The sequence below is a fragment of the Mustela putorius genome, unplaced genomic scaffold (assembly GCF_011764305.1).
Source record: "Mustela putorius furo isolate JIRA1106 unplaced genomic scaffold, ASM1176430v1.1 tig00000876_pilon_pilon_pilon, whole genome shotgun sequence".
Classification (NCBI taxonomy): domain Eukaryota; kingdom Metazoa; phylum Chordata; class Mammalia; order Carnivora; family Mustelidae; genus Mustela; species Mustela putorius.
The window spans coordinates 5,125,404-5,143,231 of NW_025421506.1; the positions used below are offsets into that span (position 1 = coordinate 5,125,404).

Below are 17,828 nucleotides of genomic sequence, written 5' to 3' on the forward strand. Positions count from 1 at the left end.
GAAAAGACCAAGATTACCGATCACATGGGACTGTAAAACACCAATGCAAGGGGGAAACAGTATCTAGAAATCATGGTTGCTTTTTCTCATGATTCTGTAGTCTTTAACTTTTGTTTTTTTCCTCTTTCCTTTTCAACCAATTTCTTATTCTATCAACTTTTTAAAAGTCTTTTTCAATTTTCGTTTTTACAGTTACAGTTACATTCTATCCTTTCATTGTATTAAATTTTATTTTCATAAATATATTTAAGTTTTTCTTTCTTTACAATTTTGGGATGCAATTTCTTCTAAGAAACAGAACAAGATACACCCAGAATCTAGTACATTTCTCTATTATCTTTACCTGTGTAATTTTGTTGTTTTTTTAAGACTTTATTTATTTATTTAACAGAGAGAGCAAGAGAGCACAAGCAGGGGAAACAGTAAAAGGAGAGGGAGAAGCAAACTCCCCATGAGAAGGGAGCCTGACACAGGACTCAATCTCAGGACCCTGGGATCACGACCTGAGCTGAAGGCAAACCCTTAACCATCTGAGCCACATAGGCGCCTGTTATTCTTCCTTTATTGTTTTTTTTTTTAAGTCTCTTTTAATTTTCATCTTCACAGATACATTTTTTTTTAAGATTTTATTTATTTGACAGAGAGAGGATTACAAGTAGGCAGAGAGGCAGGCAGAGGGAGAGTGAGAAGCAGGCCTCCTGCTGAGCAGAGAGCCTGACCCAGGACTCAATCCCAGGACCCTAAGTTCATGACCCAAGCCAAAGGCAGAGGCTTTAACCCACTGAGCCACCCAGGTGCCCCTGGATACATTCTTTTTTTTTTTTTTTTTTTTTTTTAGATTTTTTTTTTAATTTATTGGAGAGAGAGAGGAGAGAGCACAAGCAGGGAGTGTGGCAGGCAGAGGAAGAGGGAGGAACAGACCCCCCACTAAGCAAGGAATCTGATGCAGGACTCAATCCCAGGACCCTGGGATCATGAACGAAGCAAAAGGCAGATGCCTAACTGACTGAGCTACCCAGACAATAGTATTTAATTGTATTTAATTTTATTTTTGTACATATATAAGTTTTACTTTCTTTCCAATTTGGGATCTAGTTCTTTAACAAACACACCAAAATACATACAAGATCCAGTGTATTGCTCTGTTCTATTCACCTGTCTGTTTATATTTTCTCTCTTTTCTTTTCTCAATTTTCTTTTTGGTTTCAGGTCCCTTCTGATTTTGTTTAGTGTGTATTTCTCTGGGGTCATTGCAATTTTAGTACTTCTATTCTATGGACAGAGTGACAAGATAGAGAAACCAAGATCAAAGAATAGAAGAGGCAGTCCTGGCTGAATAGTATAGTATATAGATAGATACTATAGATATATACTATATACTATATAGTATAGATATAACTAAGATGTCAGAACTACAGTTCTGATTGTCTGAACTACAGTTCAGAGTAATGATTATAAAGATACTAGCTGCACTTAAAAAAAGCATAGAAGACACAAGAGAATCCCTTTCTGGAGAAATAAAAGAACTAAAATCTAATCAAGTCAAAAATAAAAAAGGTTATTAATGAGATGCAATAAGAAATGAAGGCTCTGCTAGGATAAATTAGGCAGAAGATAGAATTAGTGATACAGAAGACAAAATGATAGAGAATAAAGCAGCTGAGAAAAAGAGAGATAAACAACTATTGGATCATGAGGGGAGAACCTGAGAGATCAGTGATACCATAAAGCAAAATAATATAAATTAATCGGGATCCCAGAAAAAGAAGAAACCAAGAAAGAAGGGCAAAAGGTATATTAGAGCAAATTATAGTGGAGAACTTCCCTAAGCTGAGGAAGGAAGCTGGCATTCAAGTTCAGGAGGCACAGAGAACCCCCCTCAAAATCAATAAACATAGGTCAACTCCTTGACATATAATAATGAAGCTATTATTACATGTCAAAGAAACAAAGAAAAAAATCCTGAAAGCAGCTCGGGGCAAGAGGTCTGTAATCTACAAAGATAGAAACATGAGACTGGCAGAAGACCTATCCACAGAGACCTGGCAGGCCAGAAAGGACTGGCATGATATATTCAGGGAGCTAAATGTGAAAAATATACAGCCAAATATACTTTATCCAGTAAGGCTGTCATTCAGAATAGAAGGAGAGTTAAAGAGCTTCCAGAATAAAAAGAAAATAGAAGAATTTGTGATCACCAAACCAGCCCTTCAAGAAATAAAGAGGATCCCGTAAGTGAACAGAGAACCCAAAAGTAACATAAACCAGAAAGGAACAAAGACAATATACAGAAACAGTCACTTTACAATGGCACTAAATTCATATCTTTCAATAATTACTCTGAATGTAAATGGGCTAAATACCCCAATCAAAAGACACAGGGTATCAGATTGGATAAAAAAGCAAGACCCATTGATATGGTGTCTGCAAGAGATTCAGTTTAGGTCCAAAGTCATCTCCAGACTGAAATTACGGGGGTGGAAATCCATTTATCATACTAATGAATATCAAAAGAAAGCTGGGATAGCAATCCTTACATCAACCAAATTAGATTTTAAACCAAAGGCTGTAATAAGAGATGAGAAAGGATACTATATCATACTTAAAAGGGTCTATCCAACAAGAATATCTAACAATTATTAAAATTTATGCCCCTAACATGGGAGGAGCCAAATAAATAACCAATTAATAACAAAGTTAAAGAAACACAATAATAATATACTAACAGTAGGGTATTTCAAGACCCCACTCACTGAAATACACAGATCATCTAAGCAGAAGATCAACAAAGAAATAAGGGCTTTGAATTACACACTGGACCAGATGGACTTCACATATATTCAGAGTATTCCATCCTAAAGCAACAGAACACATCTTCTTCTCAAGTGCACATGGAACATTCTCCAGAATAGATCATATCCTGGGTCACAAATAGGTCTCAACCCAGTACCAAAAGACTGGGATCAGTCCCTAAATATTTTCAGACTTCAATGCATTGAAACTGGAACTCAATCACAAGAGGAAATTTGGAAAGAACTCAAATACATGGAGACTAAAGAACATCCTAGTAAAGAATGAATGGTTCAATCAAAAAATTAAATAAGAATTAAAAGAATCCATGAAAACAAATGAACATGGAAACACAACTGTTCAAAACCTTTGCAGTGTAGCAAAGGTGGTCCTAAGAAGGATATAGCAAATAAGCCTTTCTCAAGAAATGAGCAAAGTCTCAAATATACAACCAACATGAATGAAATACAAACAATTATACGAAAATATTATAAGCAACTAATGCCAACAAATTAGGCTCTCTGGAAGAAATGGATATATTCCTAGAGATGTATAAACTACCAAAACTGAAACAGGAAGAAATAGAAAATGTGAACAGACTATAGCCAGCAAGGAACTTGAAACAGTAATCAAAAGTCTCCTCATAAACTAGAGTCCAGGGCCAGATGGCTTCCCAGGGGAATTCTACCAAGCATTTAAAGAAGACTTAATTACCTATTCTTCTGAAGCTGTTTCAAAATACAGAAATGGAAGGAAAACTTCCAAACTCGTTCTATGAAGCCAACATTACCTTGAGCCCAAAAACCAGACAAAGACCCCACCAAAAAGAAGAATTACAAATGAATATCCCTGATGAACATGGATGTCAAAATTTTCACCAAGATACTAGCTAATAGGATCCAACAGTGCATTTAAAGGATTATTCATCATAATCAAGTGGGATTCACTCCTGGGCTGCAAAGGTGACTTAACATTTGCAAATTAATCAATGTGATATACCTCATTAATAAAATCAAGGACAGGAACCATATGATCCTTTCAAAAGATGCAGAAAAAGTGTCTAACAAAGTACAGCATTCTTCTTTTGAATAAAACTCTTCACTGGGCAACTGGGTGGCTCATTTGGTTAACCATCTGCCTTTGGTCATGATCCCAGGGTTCTGGAACCAAGCTCCACATTGGGCTCCTTGCTTGGCAGGGAGCTTGCTTCTCCCTCTTCCTCTCCCTCTGCCTGCCTGCCTGTGCTCTCTGTCAAATAAATAAATAAAATCTAAAAAAAGAAAAGAAAACTCTTCACAGATAGGGATAGAGGGAACATACCTCAATATCATAAATGCCACAGATAAAAAGCCCACAACATATATTCTCAACGGGGAAAAACTGAGAGCTTTCCCCCTAAGGTCAGGAACTTCAGATGTCCACTCTTACCACTGTTGTTCAACAAAATACTGCAAGTCCCAACCTCAGAAATCAGACAACAAAAAGAAATAAAAGGCATCGGAATCAGCAAAGAAATCAAGCTCTCATTCTTTGCAAATGACATGATATTCTATGTGGAAAACCTAAAAGACTCCACCCCAAAATTGCCAGGATTCATACAGGAATTCAGGAAAGTGCCAGGATATAAAATCAATGCACAGGGGCGTCTAGGCGGCTCTGCCTTCGGCTCAAGTCATGATCCCAGGATTGAGCCCTACAGCAGGCTCTCTGCTCAGCAGGGAGCATGCTTCCCCCTCTCTCTGCCTGCATCTCTGCCTACTTGTGGTCTCTGTCAAATAAATAAATAAAATCCTTAAAAAAAAAAAAATCAATGCACAGAAATCAGTTGCATTTCTATACACTAATAGTGGGACAGAAGACAGAGAAATTTAGGAGTCAATTCCATTACAATTGCACCAAAACCCAAAAGACACCTAGAAATAAACTTAACCAAAGCAGCAAAGAATCTGTACTCAGAGAACTATAGTACGCTAATGAAAGAAATTGAGGAAGACACAAAGAAATGGAAAGACATTCCATGCTCATAGGTTGGAAGAACAAATATTCTGAAAATATCTGTGCTACCTAAAGCTATAAATTCAGTGCACTCCCTATCAAAATATCATCAATTTTTTTCACAGAAATGGAACAAATAATCCTAAACTTTGTATGGATCCAGAAAAGACCCCTAATAGCCAGAGGAATGTTGAAAAAGAAAAGCAAAGCTGGTGGCATCCAATTCCGGACTTCAAGCATGGTTACAAAGTTGTAACCATCAAGACAGTATGGTCCTAGCACAAAAACAGACATACAGATCAATGGAACAGAACAGAGAGCCCAGAAACAGACCCTCAACTCTAAGGTTTACTAATCATAGACAAAGCAGGAAAGAATATCCAATGGAAAAAAGATAGTCTCTTCAACAAATGACAGCCTCATGCAGAAGAATGAAACTGGACCATTTCCTTATACCACACACAAAAATGGACTCGAAATGGATGAAGGACCTCACATTTAGACAGGAATCCATCAAAATCCTTAAGGAGAACACAGGTAGCAACCTCTTCAACCTCAACCGCAGCAACTTCTTCCTAGAAACATCGCCAAAGGCAAAGGAAGCAAGGGCAAAAATGAACTATTGGGACTTCATCAAGATCAAAAGCTTTTGCACAGTAAAGGAAACAGTCAATAAAACCAAAAGACAACCAACAGTCTGGAAGAAGATATTTGCAAATGACATATCAGATAAAGGGCTAGTATCCAAAATGTATAAAGAACTTCTCAAACTCAACACCCAAAGAATAAATAATCCAATCAAGAAATGGGCAGAAGATATGAACAGATAGTTCTGTGAAGAAGATCTACAAATGGCCAACAGACACATGAAAAAATGCTCAACAACGCTCGACATCAGGGAAATACAAATCAATACCACAATGAGATACCACCTGACACCAATCAGAATGGTTAAAATTAACAAGCCAGGAAACACCAGATGTCAGGGACGATGTGGAGAAAGGGAAACCCTCTTATACTGTTGGTGGGAATACAAGCTGATGCAGCCACTCTGGAAAACAGTATAGAAGTTCCTCAGAAAGTTGAAAACAGAGCTACCCTATGACCAAGCAACTGCACTACTGAGTATTTACCCCAAAGATACGAATGTAGTGATTCAAAGGAGCATGTGCACCCCAATGTTTATAGCAGCAATGTCTATAATAACCAAACTATAGAAAGAGCCCAGATGTCCACTGACAGATGAACAGATAGAGGATGGTGTATGTGTGTGTGTGTATGTACACACACTCAATGGAATACTAATCAGCCATCAAAATAAATGAAATCTTGCCATTTGCAACAACATAGATGGAACTAGAGGGTATTATGCTAAGTGAAATAAGTCAATCAGAGAAAGACAATTATCTAATGATCTCACTCATATGTGGAATTTAAGAAACAAAACAGAGAATCACAGGGGAAGGAAAAATAAAATAAGACAAAATTAGAGAGGGAGAAAAACCATAAGAGACTCCTAGTCATAGGAAACAAACTGAAGGTTGCTGGAGGGGAGGGGGTAGGAGATGGGGTAACTGGGTGATGGATATTAAGGAGGGAACACGAAGCAATGAACACTGGATGATATTATATAAGACTCATGAATCACTGAGCTCAACCTCTGATACTAATAATACACTACATGTTAACTAAATTTAAATTAAAAATACACAGATAAAAAGCAACAAGGCAGTCACAAGGAGGAATGAGAGACTTTAAAAACTTTTTCAAAAAGTTGTTAACATTCATATCTTTATAGTACAAAGGTGTACCTAAAGCAATCTATAAATTTAATGAAATAAGGAGAGAGTATTAACAAAATGAACATTCAGAGGATGATCTTGGAAATTAAATACATAACACTAGAAATAAACTCAACAGAAAATTAAGAATTTAAAGTTGAAGAAAATGTCTCAAAAGTAGAGTAAAAAGACAATGTGATGGAAAACAGAAGAAAGATAAGAAAGATTATCAGTCCTAGAAGCCAAATTCCAAATAAAGGGTTCCAAAGAAAATGGAAGGGAGGATACAGTGAATACAAATTTTTTTAGAACTAAAAAACAAGAGTCTCCAAACTGAAAGGGCAAGCCAAGTGCTCAACACAATGGATGAAAAGAGCATCATTGTACATTATGGCATATCATCAGATAATTATATAAGCTCTAAAAGGTAGAAGGAAATGGAACAATGCCTTCATAATTCTGAAGGAAATTTATTTTTAATGTGAAATCTTATGTCCATCAAAATATCAATATCAAGTGTAACTAGAATCACACACATTCAACAGGCAGTGACCAGAAAATACTTCACCTTCCACACACCCTTTTCAGAAGATACTAGAGTATATCAACCACCAAAACCAGGGAATAAACCTAGAAAGAGAAACAACAAGACATAAAATCAGGGAAAGGGTAGAAGAATGGATGATAATGAAGGAAAATCCTACAATAACTGAAAAAAAATTTTAAACAAAAAGAGGTTTTTTATATGTGCTCAGATCTCCTTCTCAAAATACAGAATTTTATGTAAATGCTAAAAGAGTTTACAAAACCTCCACAAACTCTTATATGGGAGTTGGGGGGAAGGAAAGCAGAAAGAAGGGGGAGAAAAAGCAACAGCAGTCATTGTGGTATACCAGTCTTCCATACTGTTAGAAAAAGCCAGTTCTGATCAGCTCTGTGCTTTCAGTTACCAACTTTAGGTTACAACAGAGTACCTGACAATGGCTGGCTTCAGTTCTTCGGGTCAGAAAATGTTTAACAGAAATTAAAGAATAAATAAGGGAGACTCAACTGCCTTCTTTTAATAAATGTTGCCTTTTTAAAATCACGGACTAAAGATAGTTTAGTAATAGTCATTCAACTATTTTACTACCCAATTTAAAGACTTCCTCAACAGTCCATTGGAAAAATTCAGTAAAGGTAAATGGAATTTTAAAAATGTGGTCACCAGGGGCACCTGGGTGGCTCAATAGGTTAAGCATCTGACTCTTGCTTTCAGCTCAGGTCACAATCTCATAGGTTGTGGGATCAAGCCCTGCATCAGGTTCCCTGCTCAGCAGGGAGTCTGCTTGAGAGATTCTCTTCCTCTGCCTTTCGCCCTGCTCCTACATTCTCTCTCTCAAAATAAATAAATCTTTAAAATAAATGAGTTCACCAATAAATAAGCAAACAAAAACAAAACAATCACCCCACTCCTAGAACTATCTGACCCTTTCAGAAGAGCCTCTAGCAGACTCCTGTATACTCTTATTTATTCAAAGAGCCTCCAGTGGACTCCTGTATACTCTTAAATTTGACCCCCCCCAAAAAAGAAAATAAGATTTCATAAGAAATCAAAGCACAGAACGTAGTTCTAGAAAACACTAAATTGCTTAACTGACCTCACCAGTAATCACACTAAGTGGAAAATGAGGAGAAAAACAAATTGAAGTACTGCAGGTTTACTGAAAGAGAAATTCACAAGAAATATGCTCAAAATTATTTAGATTAAAATTCTTTCCTTAAACACAGCATTTTAAATGGTCCAACTGATATGATTTTAAAATATCAACTATTTACTATCTTTTTAATTGACTAATGCAATTGATTTCATTAACAGCTAATTTTTGCCAAATTTAATTCTAAGAAAACTCATTTAAGTTAAAAGAGCATAAAGAATAAAATACTGTATTATTGGATTCCTACAATTCAAAAGGAACAGAATCAATTTTTTTTTTCAGGATGCGAATAAACATGCCATACTTCAGGTTAAAAGCATATTCTATTCCAAAATTAGCAGTGAAAATAAGCTTGAAAAGAAATTACTTCCCAGCCTTGAATTCAGGGGCATTAATATTAATGACAATCCCACTCATTTCAAAGGCATGCCCCAGAGTGTTTATATTATGAAAAATGGCTCTGGAATGTCATCTTCAGTAAATTTTAAATTGTTTAATCTGAGGTTTTGCTAGATTTTTAACAGCTGCACTTGTGTTTATAACTATAATAAGATCTTTACAGTATGGCACTCCTTTACATGTTTTTTAGATCTGGTTGGTAGAAACATGTTGTACTGATCAATGGAGAAATGAGTTTGGTATCTCTCAATAGGTACAAATTTGGTCAGAATAAAGTTTTGTTTTGGATTAACATTGTACAACAAATGCATCATAGACCTTCAGAAGTTTTACGGTATTGGTTACAGAAGGATAGGACAGAAACTTCCATTCATATACAAACATTTGGAAAATGACTCAATTTCTGTTTGTGGAATTCAAATTTTGTTTAGGAAGAAGATATGCATATCAAATACACTGTGGATTCAATTTGTTTGCTGGCATTCACGGAGGGTCTCAGGGCAAGTTACCAAGCAGAAACTGATTAGGCAATATTCAAAAATCTACATTTCTTCTAATACCTTTATTTACATAGTAGAAAAATGCAACAAAAACGTCTGCCAAAGACTTAAGAATGTTTCAACAGGGAGCATCAGCAGTCCTTGGCCATGGGGCTGCTGGTGCAATGAAAAGAGCACCAGACCAGAGTCAGTTTCAGGGGTAACAGTCAACAGCTTTGCCACTAACCTCAGTTTCTTCCTCTGTAAACCTTTCAAAGAGAAGTTATTATTGAAGGTGAAGGTTTTCTGCTAAAATAAGTTGAGTCTGGGTAACCAGAAGTGCCCAGCTATTTTAGAAACTGCAAAGATTATCATCCCATAATAATTAAGACATATTTAAAAGTTGCGCAAACAGAAGTAGCCCCAAAAGTTCTTCAGCACTATCCTCTTTGGGCTATCTCTCAGGAACTCCTAATCCTAGTCAAAGCTAATTTCTTGAAAAGCTTTCACTCTATTTTTCCTCCATTTTAAATGCCTCTCTTACCTTGGCACATGTGGTTACTGTGAGGATTACATTCAATCTCTGTGAGAATAACTTGGAAAGTGCAAAATACATTTAATGGGGCTTATGACCGAAGTGCTGCTACAAATAAACCAGGAAAACAAAAGAAGTTTCAAAAAAAATCTATGCTTATAAAATCGATAAATTTTCTAAAATCAGTAGGACCAAAGCTCTGATTTCTAAAGGATATACAGCATATTATTGTTCAGAAATAATAATAAACTTTTTTCTATAAGCATGAAACTTCAAACTCACCAGAGAACAAAGAATACTGTAGTACTTTCCATAAGAAGTATGAAAAATTTGTTCAGAATTGCCCATTTTTCCCCCCTAGGTATTACTTTGACAACTAAATGCATTTCAAAATGATTCAAGTGTTACTAAATTACTTTAGACAAAGGTCATAAATTCAAATGTCCAGAATGGATAAGTTAAATGAGTAAAGCAATCAAAAGGGCTTAAGGCTATTGGAAGACAAACCACCATCCAAAGAAGACAGGCAGAACTTAGCTCCTGCCAGCTGCTGCCAAAGGAGAAGTCAGAGTTAGTTATCCTACTGCCTTAATAAAACTCAGAATATATGGATTTTTAATGGTGAAACTGCTTACTGTTTAAATGTTAGTGAATGATCAAAAAATTTTAAACATCATGCATGCCATACAAAACTTAACTGCAAAGCAGATCTGTTCTCTGCTTTATTACCTCTACCATGTTTGTTTTACATGGATGTATTTAAAATACCATTACAAGGTAGAAAAAAACGTTGGTGACTTTTTTTAATGCTTCAATTATACTATGACTTATGTCGATATATTCAACAGAGTTCATTTTTTCTTTTTTTCTTAAAGTAAAACTCATCTCCACTGTGGTCTTTATTATTTCATCCCTTCAATTTTGGGCTTCGTTTACTATTCTTTTTCAAATTCCTTTAAGTGAAAAGTTAAATAATTTTAACTTTAACTTAAATAAGTTTGATAATTTTCCTTTTTCTTGATGCGGACTATATCACTATAAACTTCCCTTTTAAAACCGCTTTTGCTATATCCCATAGATTTTACAATGTTCTCTTTCCATTTTTATTTGTTTCAAGGTATTTTTTCATTTCTGCTGTTTTGATTTCTTTGTTGAGCTAATGGTTGTTCAGTAGCATACTGTTTAATCTCCAAATTTTGGTGTTTTTTCCTTTTTTTTTTCTTGTAATTGATTTCTAGTTCTATACCACTGTGGTCAGAAAGGATGCTTCATATGATGCCAGTCTTCCTAAATTTTGAGATTTGTTTTGTGACCTAAGATGTGATATACCCTGAGAATATTCCATGTGATCTTGAGAAAATGTGTATCCTGTTGCTTTAGATGAATGTTCTGCATGCATGTATTAAGTTCCTCTGGCCTAAAGTGTCATTTAAGGCCAATGTTTCCTTATTGATTTTTTTGCGGGGGTCTAGATAATCTATGCATGGGTGTCAATTTCTCCCTTTAAGTCTGTTAATATTTGCTTTATATTTGTAGGTACTCCTATGTTGAGTGCGCAAATATTTAAAAGTCATATCTTCTTAAACTGACCCCTTTGTCATTATGTAATGCCATTTCTCCCCCATTTGAGAGCAGTCATTTATTAATTGACCAGATTACAAAAATAGTCATGGTAGATACCTTAGTTCATCCTTCTAATAACCCTATTGAGTTGGTCTTCTCTGTTGCCAGCATCTCCACCTTCTACACAATGGGTGGTCTTTTTCTTCATTTCCCCTTACGGAGAAGATAATTTGAAGGGCCATAAAAAGTTGTTTGTTTCTTCGAAACGTTTTCCAACAGTATAGACTTTGTGAATCAGATCCTCCTTGCAGATGATGCTGTATTTACCAAGAGACTGGGCAATCAATGTGTTATCTGTCAGGGCAATTCACTTCTTATTGATTTTGCCATAACTACGCTTGTAGATCAATTCATTCACCAACTTCATAGCATGGTACACCCATGTTATGTATGGTTCCACAATCCTTAGCTTGTTAACTAAAGCCCTGTTGAGTTTAACAAAGGTGCCACTGAAGATCTGGCGAAGAAACTGCAACACTTTCTGAACCTTTGGGCTCACACCATTGATACCTCTGATCCTAAACACAAGTGCCAATTTGGGTTCTGCAGGTACACAGAAGTTGTCAGCTTTTCTTGCCATCCTCACCATTTAAATCTCAGTTCTGTACATCTGCCTATAGTCTTTGTGCTAATATTTAGCTTTATCATAGATAAGCTTCCTCTTCACCTTTCAAAGCATCTTTTGAGCAAACTTCTTCCTCAGACCCTTGATCTTCAACTCTGCAAAATTCCTTCGCTTCTTCTTAAGGGTTTCTGGCACAGCAGGAACCTTCTTTCTCTTCTTTTCTGCACCCTCCATGGTTCCAGCTGGAAAAGAGCTGTAATGCCCTTCTTTGTCCTTTACTACAGTTTGTTTTAAAATGTTCTTTTTCTGATATAAAGTATAGCTACAGCAGCTTTATTCTTGTTTTTACTTACATGGACTATCTTTCTCCATCCCTTTACCTTCAGTCTGTGTATGTGTTTAGACGTGAAGTGAGTCTTTTAAAAATATATATACAGATGAGTCTTGTTGGTTTTTTTTTTTAATCCATTTAGCCACTCTACACCTTTTGATTGGAGAATATAATCCATCTTTGGAGAATATAATCCATCTACAATAGGTAATTATTGATACGTATGCACTTGATACCATTTTGTTAACTGTTTTCTGGCTGTTGTTTTATAGTTTCTCTCTTTTCTTTCCTTCTTCTCTTCCCATGCAGTTTGATGAATTTCCATAATGTTATATTTACATTCATTTCTCATTATCTTTTGTACATGTATATACAGGTTTTGGCTTTCTGGTTACCATAAAGTTCACATATAACAGCCTGTACATATAACAGTCTATTTTATGTTGGTAGCAACTTAAGTTTGAACGCATTCTAAAAACTCTCATTTTCACTAATCCCCCCTCAACATTTTGTGTTTTCATGTCTTCTTCTACATCTCTTTATTTTGTGTATCCAACATTTATTCATGATAAGAACTCTCAACAATATAGGAAGGAAAGTTCTTCAACCTGATAAAGATCAATAATGAAAAACTTATATCTAACGTCATACCTTTGGTAAAGTTAGATGCTTTCCCCTTAACACCAGAAACAAGTCAAGAATGTCCACTCTCCCCACTTCCATTCAGCAATGTACTGGAAGTTTTAGCCACCCTGCAAAACAAAAAAGAAAAAAAAGTACCTAAATGCAAAGGGAAAAATAAAATTGTCTATATTGACAGATGACATGATAGTGTATGTAGAAAATTCAAAGGAATTCACAAAAAACCTGCTTGAAGTAATAAACGAGGTTGCATAATACTAGGTCAAACCAACTGTATTTGTATTTTCATATACTAATAATGAACAATCCAAAAATGAAATGCAAAAAACAATTCTATTCACAATAGCATCAAAAAGTAAACTGCTTTTTGAAATAAGAAATAAAATTAACAAAAGAAGGGCAAGACTTGTATAATGATAATTACAAAACAATGCTCTAAGACATTAAAGACCTAAACAAATGAAAAGACATTCCATATACTATTACATTTCTCCCCCAAAAGAGATCTAAGAGTCAATGCAGTTTCTATCAAAATCCACAACAGCAGGCTTTTCCGGGGTGGGGGTAGGGATGACAACATGATACTAAAACTTAACATGGAAATATAAGGAACCCAGAATAGCCAAACCAATTTGAAAAAGGATAAAAGCACTGGAAGACTTCTATTACCCAATTTCAAAATTTACTATAAACCTTCCATAATTAAAATAGTGTGGTGCTGGTATAAAAATATAAATACAGATCACTGAAACAGAAATGAGAGTCTAGTTATAATTATAGTCGACTGATTTTTTTTTTAAGATTTTATTTATTAAGAGAAAGTTGCGGGGGGAGGCTGGGTGGCTCAGTGGGGTAAAGCCTCTGCCTTTGGCTCAGGTCATGATCTCAGGGTCCTGGGATCGAGCCCTGCATCGGGCTCTCTGCTTGGCAGGGAGCCTGCTTACCTTCCTCTCTCTCTGCCTGCCTCTCTGCCTACTTGTAATCTCTGTCAAATAAATAAATAAAATCCTTAAAAAGAGAGAGAGAGAAAGAGAGAGTTTGTGTGCATGTGGGGGGGTTGGGGAGCAGAGGGACAGGGAGAGAGACTCAAGCAGACTCTGTGTTGAACATGGAGCCTGACACGGCTTGATCTCTTGACCTGAGCCAAAACCAAGGGCTGGACACAACCAACTGAGCCATCTAGGCACTCCTATAGCAAATTGATTTTTTATAAAAGTAAGGAAAGGTCAGTTTTTTTCCAACAAATAGTGCTGGCACAACTGGACAAACACATACAAAAAAGATAAATTTGGATCCATATCTCATGCCACACACGAAAGTTTATGGAAATTAATCATAAACCCAAGATATGATAAAAGAAAGATATGATAAAAAGAAAACCATAAAACGGACTTCCTCAAAATTAAAACTTCTGTACGTCAAAAGATACCATGAAGAAAATGAAAAGACAAGTAACAGAATGAGAGAAATTATTTGTAAAACATGTGTCTGATAATGGGCTCCTATTCAGAATCTACACAGAATGCTTACAACCCAGTAATAAAACAATCAACTGTGAAAAATGTGTTAAGGAAACCTATGTCAAGGGGTGCCTGGGTGGCTCAATAGGTTAAGCTTCTGCCTTCGGCTCAGGTCGTGGTCTCAGGGACCTGGGATCAAGCCCCGCATTGGGCTTTCTACTCAGCAGGAAGCCTACTTCCTCTTCTCTCTCTGCCTGCCTCTCTGTCTACTCATCATCTCTCTCTGTCAAATAAATAAATAAATCTTAGGGAAAAAAAAAAAAAAGGAAACCTAACTCAAAATTGGAACTGAGAAGCCATGAAAGGAGAGCTTTCACATAGACCCATTTATTGCAGCTTGCTTGGTCCAGCAAGAAGAAAGATTTCCTCTCTGCACAACAAGCTACAGGCCCCCAACAACAACAACCATCCTTAACTGTAGCCAATAAGAGGCTGTCATCACTTCACTCGCCTACAGCCAATGAATAGCCACGAACATTGTGAACTCTCATATTCTTCTAATGAACTTTGTCCAAAACAAACCCTCCAAATTCCTCCTTTCCTCTATAAAAGGATGTTCCTCTCCATTTTTTTTTTAAGATTTTATTTATTAAGAGAAAGTTGCGGGGGGAGGCTGGGTGGCTCAGTGGGGTAAAGCCTCAGCCTTTGGCGCAGGTCATGATCTCAGGGTCCTGGGATCGAGCGCTGCATCGGGCTCTCTGCTTGGTAGGGAGCCTGCTTCCCTTCCTCTCTCTCTGCCTGCCTCTCTGCCTACTTGTAATCTCAGGATTTGCCTATCGTTCACCATAGTTTCCTTCTCCTGAATTGCAATTCCTCAGCTATTTCCAAATAAACTTGATTTTTAAAAGATTTTTATTTATTTATTTATTTATTTTTAAAGATTTTATTTGTTTATTTGACAGGCAGAGATCACAAGTAGGCAGAGAAGCAGGCAGAGAGAGAGGAGGAAGCAGGCTCCCTGCTGAGCAGAGAGCCCGATGCGGGGCTCGATCCAGGACCCCAGGACCATGACCTGAGCCGAAGGCAGAGGCTTTAACCCACTGAGCCACCCAGGTGCCCATTATTTATTTATTTGACAGACAGAGATCAAAAATTGGCAGAGAGGCAGGCAGAGAGAGAGGGGGAAGCAGGCTCCCTGCTGAGCAGAGAGCCTAATGCTGGGCTCGATCCCAGGACCCTGAGATCATGACCTGAGCCGAAGGCAGAGGCTTAACCCACTGAGCCACCCAGGTGCCCCTAAATTTGATTTTGCTGGTTATTCACTTACATTTTTTTTTTAAAGGTTGACATTTCCTGGTGTCAGAATCCAAAGGCAATGAACCCAAGAGGAACTAACAACCCCTAGAACCACATATGGCACCCACTTGTACCCCTTATTGCTTTCTGCTTGATTTGTCTTCTTCCTTTCAGTTCAGAAAGTCTTCTCTCAGCTTCAAGCTCCCTCCTTTTTGGTGAGCTCTCCACTTAATTGGCAATCTGTTTTCTTGAAGGTATAGTCCTTTTAGTGATATTCATTTATATTCTGAACTTCTGTTTTTGAAGTATAAGAAGATCCCAATCCTGTAAATTCTCTCAAGACAGTCCTCCTTCTGGGATGCCAGTCAGTTTTATGTTCAAAAACTACAGTCCCCCCTCTTGTGCATCCTTAACTAAGTGGGATAACTTACAACTCCAATGGCCATAGTGGAGAACCTTCAATCACCCAAACTTTTATTTTTCAGAACCAAATTAGAAGACCAGAGCTCTAAAATTAAACAGACTAAATGGGATCCCTATCTTAATTGCTACCTGGAGGCTTTCAAATGTACCCAAAATACCTTCAGAGATACCCATCCTTTTCTCCTTAGGTTCTCTGGCCCTGTTCATTTATTGGGCCAAGATTTCTTAGAAAAATATCATGCTGGGATTTTTCTTCCAAAAGGTGAAAATAATTCTAGAATTTGACAGCAGCAACTGAAATAGCGAACTGGATAAGACAGATGACCCTTCAACGTCTTTTATTTCCTCCATCTCTGATATCAATATAGCTATTCCAAGGACATTAATCATTTGTCCCTAGTGGATCAGCTACCATCCTCTCTATGGCAAAATCCTCAACTGATATTTACAGGATCCATAGTGCACCTCCTGTTAAAGATCCAAACAAATTCTTCAAAATCTCTACCCAGAATTAACCAATACCCTATAAATAAAGAGGCCCTTCAAGGCATTAAGGCAATTACAGAAGTCTATTAGACCCCGTCCCTCCTTATCCCCTGCACCAGGCAACACCATTTTAACTGTGAAGAAACCAAATGGCCACAGAGGGAAGCTCATCAGGACTCCTGAGCCATAAACAATATTGTCATTGCTTTGCCACTCTGTTGTCCCTAACCCCACCGTATTAGCTTCCATCCCTACTGAGAGCAAATTTTCTTCCATGATTGACTGATGAAGTGTTTTCTTCGGTATCCCAGTAAATAAAATTAGTAAGTATCTTTTTGCCTTTGCTTGGGAAGAACAGCACTATAACCTGACCAATAATGCCCCAGAGTTTCATGGAAAACCCTTATTTGTCACAAACCTTAAAGCCTGAGCCAGATGATACCAAATTCCCTGGAGACTCTACTTTAATAACGTATGTGGATGACTTACTTCTCTGCTCCTCTTCCCAAGCCTCCTCATAATTAGATAACGTGTTTGCTAGAACTCCAAGCCAAAAAGGGATAGAAAGCCTCTTAAAAAATTGTAATTTGTTTGAATTTAAATTTGATACTTAAAACATTTAACCTTAGAATAAGGACAGCTTCTAGATCACACAGGCTTCACGGCACCCTGAACTTCTCAAAGCCCAAATACTATAAATATCAGCTGTGAGGTTTTCTCAAGTTGACAGGCTATTGTTGCAACTGGATCCCAAACTTTTCCCTTATGGCCCAACCTTTATAAAATTTGTTTAAGGGCACCTGGGTGGCTCAGTGGGTTAAAGCCTCTGCCTTCGGCTCAGGTCATGATCTCAGGATCCTGGGATTGAGCCCCGCATCAGGCTCTCTGCTCAGCAGGGAGCCTGCTTCCTCCTCTCTCACTCTGCCTGCTTCTCTCCCTACTTGTGATCTCTGTCTGTCAAATGAATAAATAAAATCTTAAAAAAAAAAAAAAAAAAACTTGCTTAAAAACTTCTAACCTAGGAAGAATGTGATTACATGACTTTTCAGATCTTGAAAGATTTCGTTTAATAACCATCTCCTGGCCCTTGGACACCCCAATTATCAACTCCCTTTATTGGCTGTATACAAAAAATGGAATGCCCTTGGGATACTCACCCAAAAACATGAGAAGCACCACCAACCCACAGGATATTACAGTCAACAACTAAATCCTGTAGCCTAGGGATATCCCCCTTCCTCACTGCTATACCTGCTACTGCCCTTCTTGTAAAGGCCACTGAAGGAACAATCATGGGATCCCCTTTAACCATCTTTGTGCCACATG

General features: G+C 37.1%; 1 protein-coding gene and 1 pseudogene across 3 annotated transcripts in view; both read right to left on the reverse strand.

The window, feature by feature from the left end:
- Positions 1-17,828, reverse strand: part of FANCC (FA complementation group C) — a 286,431-nt gene that overhangs the window by 252,079 nt on the left and 16,524 nt on the right. The window contains exon 2 of one of the 3 annotated variants that reach the window (XM_004777392.3): positions 12,847-12,947. The exons of the other annotated variants lie outside the window; for them this stretch is intronic. The gene's annotated coding sequence lies outside the window, so the exon portion shown is untranslated. The remainder of the gene's footprint in view (positions 1-12,846; positions 12,948-17,828) is intronic. 3 annotated transcript variants of the gene reach the window in all.
- Positions 10,770-12,840, reverse strand: LOC106004173 (annotated as a pseudogene).